Source organism: Miniopterus natalensis, chromosome 8 (genome assembly GCF_054644295.1).
Source record: "Miniopterus natalensis isolate mMinNat1 chromosome 8, mMinNat1.hap1, whole genome shotgun sequence".
NCBI lineage: Eukaryota > Metazoa > Chordata > Mammalia > Chiroptera > Miniopteridae > Miniopterus > Miniopterus natalensis.
In genome coordinates this window covers 75135051-75138073 of record NC_142088.1, presented here as the reverse complement: position 1 = coordinate 75138073, position 3023 = coordinate 75135051, and the positions used below count along the sequence as shown (strand labels likewise).

At 43.8% G+C, this 3023-nt stretch overlaps 1 non-coding gene across 1 annotated transcript; it reads right to left on the bottom strand.

Annotated features, from left to right (window-relative positions):
* Positions 1-1388: 1388 nt before the first annotated feature.
* On the bottom strand, positions 1389-1551 carry LOC148092640 (U1 spliceosomal RNA). The gene has a single exon (XR_015714979.1). It is a non-coding gene; the product is annotated as a U1 spliceosomal RNA (small nuclear RNA).
* Between the last annotated feature and the right edge of the window lie 1472 nt (positions 1552-3023).

Here is a 3023-nt window from a genome sequence, read left to right as displayed (position 1 = left end):
TATTTTTTGCTTGCTTTCTGACGTTTACTAGAATGGTATTATATAGCTAATTATTTTTGGCTACTCGCTCTTTTCACTCCGCACGTATTATGTTTCTAAGTTTCACTGAAGCAATAGGTTTATTTTCATTGCTAAATGATAATGGGTTGCTTCCAGTTTGCGCAATTATGAACAATACTAAGAACATTCTCTTTTTAATTTTTGTTTATTTTTAAATATTTTTTATTGATTTTAGAGAGAGAGGAAGGAGAGGGAGAGAAAAAAACACTGATGTGAGAGCGAAACATCGATCAACTGCCCCCTGGGGATCGAGTTCGAAACCTGGGCATGTGCCCTGACCAGGGATCGAATTGGCAACCTTTCGGTGTATGGGACCATGCCCAACAAACTGAACCACACCGGCCAGCGCAAAAATTCTATTTTTAAAATGACCTGGTAATTATGTTTACACACATGTATATATAGCATAAAACCAAAAGAAAACTTAATGAATTAAAAGGTGAACACCTTTCGACACGCCCATGGAAAGGAGACTGACCTGGCCCCATCGCCTGCACTTCCCCACACACAACCTGCCCTCCTCCAGCCTGACTTTTGTGCTAATTGCCTCTTTACTTTTCTTTGCTGCAGCGTCAGACATTCCTAAACACTACAACTTAGCTGTGCCTGTTTTTACTTTTCTCCTTTTGAACGTCTGCTAGCTCTCCTTTAACCTGCAAGCTCCCGTCCCATCTCCCCCGCTTACTCCTGCCAATATTAGGAGACGGTCTTCACCTCCGCGCCTCGCTGGCAGGCTTTATGGTCTGCAGGGGTGCGATTTCCATCCTTATTTTTCTCCAAATAATGGTACAGGGTTGACTTCAACCCTTTCCTGTTACTTATGTTTAATAATACTAGGTTTCCTGAACTTTTAGAAAGGAGGTATAATTTCAGAATTGTTCTAATTTCACAACTTTAGACCCCCCTCTTCTGGGACTTTGGTTAACTGCTGGGTTGGAGTTTGTCCAGGATGGGAGCCTGGCTGATTAGTCTGAGGGTTTCTCAGTCCCCTCTTCGCTGACCCTTTCAGACACCCCCTTGTCCTTACCAGCTAGGGGGGTGATCAGATCCCCCACTGTTGGCCTGCTGTCTTGGCCCGACTGCCTGTTGGCTATTTAAAGTTCTTAGGGCTGTCAGGCAGACTGATGCTTCCTTCTGCTCCCCTGGCACCGCTGCTATGTCTTCTAGGTGTGTCTCCAGCCACTCAGATCTTAGGGTTTGCAGGATCCCGTCATCTAGTTGTTGCTCCTGGGTTTTAGTTTTGTGGTCCTGGCTGCTCTGTATATCTTTTTGGGGGAATTTAGAGAGATGAAACAGTTATCCCATGGATATATATTTTTTCTTTTTTGCAGGGGAGAGCTCGAACGCAGTCCCTCACTACCACAAATTATGCAGCCGAATTTCCCACATTTGGGGAAATCACAGGGGTCAGCACATTCGGAGTGCAATGGATAAGACTCCCATGGGAAAACCACCTTCATGATCATGGTATCTCCCCTGCCAAGTAAGGATCCCATGGATATTTTTATAAAAGTCTTCTCTTGCACATCTACAAGAATTTTTCTAAGTATCCCTAGGGGCAAAATTTCAGGCTCTTAGGTCAAATGTCGGACATTATGACATAGTGCTAAATAGTTTTCTAAAATTGTTACATCAAGTTACACTGTCATTGGCAGAGTATGAAAGTCCCCACTGATCCACATTCTTGCCAGGACTTGTTATTATTAGACTTCTTAATTTTCTACATCTCCTAGATGGAGATGGTCATCTCTTTGTTGTCTTCATTTGCATTTTCTTGAATATTAATGAGGTCAAACATCTTGTTCATATCTTTTGTCTATTTTTCTTTGGGCTGTCATTTTTTAAAGTTAATTTTAATTCTTGCAAAATATATTTTCTCTGTTTTTATTTCACGTTATTTATGGTGCCTTTTGATAACAAGAGTTCTTAATATTCTTACTGAGGTAAAATTCATATCACTTAAAATTCACCATTTTAACAAGTACAATTCAACGGCTTTAAATTTTTGAATACAGTTGAACATATCATGTCCTATTATGCTTACTTAGTGCCTTTGTGTCTTGTTCAAGAATCTCGCTGCCCCTTTGTCATGGAGGTGTTCTATACTTTCTCCTATAAGGGGAATGTTTCACCTTTGAAAATAAATTTAGCTTCATCTGGAATTGTTTTTAGTAAACGGTGTGGGTGGGATTCACTCCCCCCATGTGTGTAACCTATTGTCCGAGCACCATGTATGGACTGTCACCTCTTTTTCCGCAGTAGCCTGCGATGCCACTTCTGTCCTACATACGTCGTTGACTCTAAGAACCCACCTACGTAAGACGGAAGGTTGTTTTGGTGTAAAGAAGAAAAACTACTGCCAATTAAAAGATGACACAGGACATGCTTTCTTATCACTTAACATGTCTATTTTAGATTTGCTTGAACAGCATTTTAAACGCCCGTCAGTCTTATGAGCCCGCATACGGGAAATATATGTGAGTTACATCGGTTAAGGCGCCCTGACGTTTCTCCACGTTCCCTGCGGACCCCTTTCTTCTCGTCGGTGCAGTTCGCACACTGTAAGCCTTGCCTCTGACGGGTGAGGGCCGGCGGCCTCCAGCACGTTATGAGGTTGTGTGGCCATCGCTGACACCCAATTCCAGAATGTCCTCATCGCCCCAAAAGAAACCTCGTGCCCGTCAGCACCGCTCCCCACCCCACCCCCTCAGCCCCCGACAGCCCCGGGGCTGCTTCTGCCTTGGGGCTGCCTTCCCGGGGCACTTGGTATAAAAGGAGCCACCTGTATGCTCCTGCGCCTGGCTCCTTTCCCTCGGGTAGCGTTTCTAGGGTCCATCAGGCTGTAGCTTTTATCAGCACTTTATTCCTTCTTACGGCTGATAATATTCCATCGTGGGAGGCATCGCATTTGGTTTATTGGAGCATCAGTTGATAGACACGGGGGTTATTCCCACTTTCTTGCT